The sequence below is a fragment of the Balaenoptera ricei genome, chromosome 9, assembly GCF_028023285.1.
Source record: "Balaenoptera ricei isolate mBalRic1 chromosome 9, mBalRic1.hap2, whole genome shotgun sequence".
NCBI lineage: Eukaryota > Metazoa > Chordata > Mammalia > Artiodactyla > Balaenopteridae > Balaenoptera > Balaenoptera ricei.
In genome coordinates, this window is record NC_082647.1 from 97,282,608 (window position 1) to 97,283,212 (window position 605).

A 605-nucleotide genomic window follows, 5' to 3' on the forward strand; every position below is an offset into this window, starting at 1 on the left:
ATGGCTCCCGCAAAGAAGGGTGGCGGGAGGAAGAAGGGCCGGTCCGCCATCAATGAGTTGGTGACCAGAGAATACACTATCAACGTTCACAAGCACATCCATGGAGTGGGTTTCGAGAAGCATGCCCCTCGGACGCTCTAAGAAATCCAGAAATTTGCCATGAAGGAGATGGGAACTCCAGATGTACACATTGATACCAGGCTCAACAAAGCTGTCTGGGCCAAAGGAATAAGGAATGTCCCATACCATATCCGTGAGTGGTTGTCCAGAAAACGTAATGAAGATTCACCAAACAAGCTCTATATGTTTGTTACCTACGTACCTGTCACCACTTTAAAACATCTACAGACAGTTAATGTGGATGGGAACTAACTGCTGATTGTTGAATAAAGTTATAGAACTGCCTTCGCATCTTAATTTTCCTTTTCTAGTTGCAGCTAAAATCTTGTATATCTTTAAGCAGTTCCAAACTACAGGATCATCTGGAGAGCATTTCCTAAGTACTGTGCTTGGGCCCCTCTCCTCAGTCCCTGGAGTTTTTGAATATTTGGACAGGGTCTAGGCAGGTGTTCTAAGGTGGTTTCGAAGGGCAACCTGGCTTGAGA

General features: G+C 45.3%; 1 pseudogene; it reads left to right on the top strand.

Moving 5' to 3' along the window:
* On the top strand, positions 1-372 carry LOC132371589 (large ribosomal subunit protein eL31-like; annotated as a pseudogene).
* Positions 373-605: the final 233 nt, after the last annotated feature.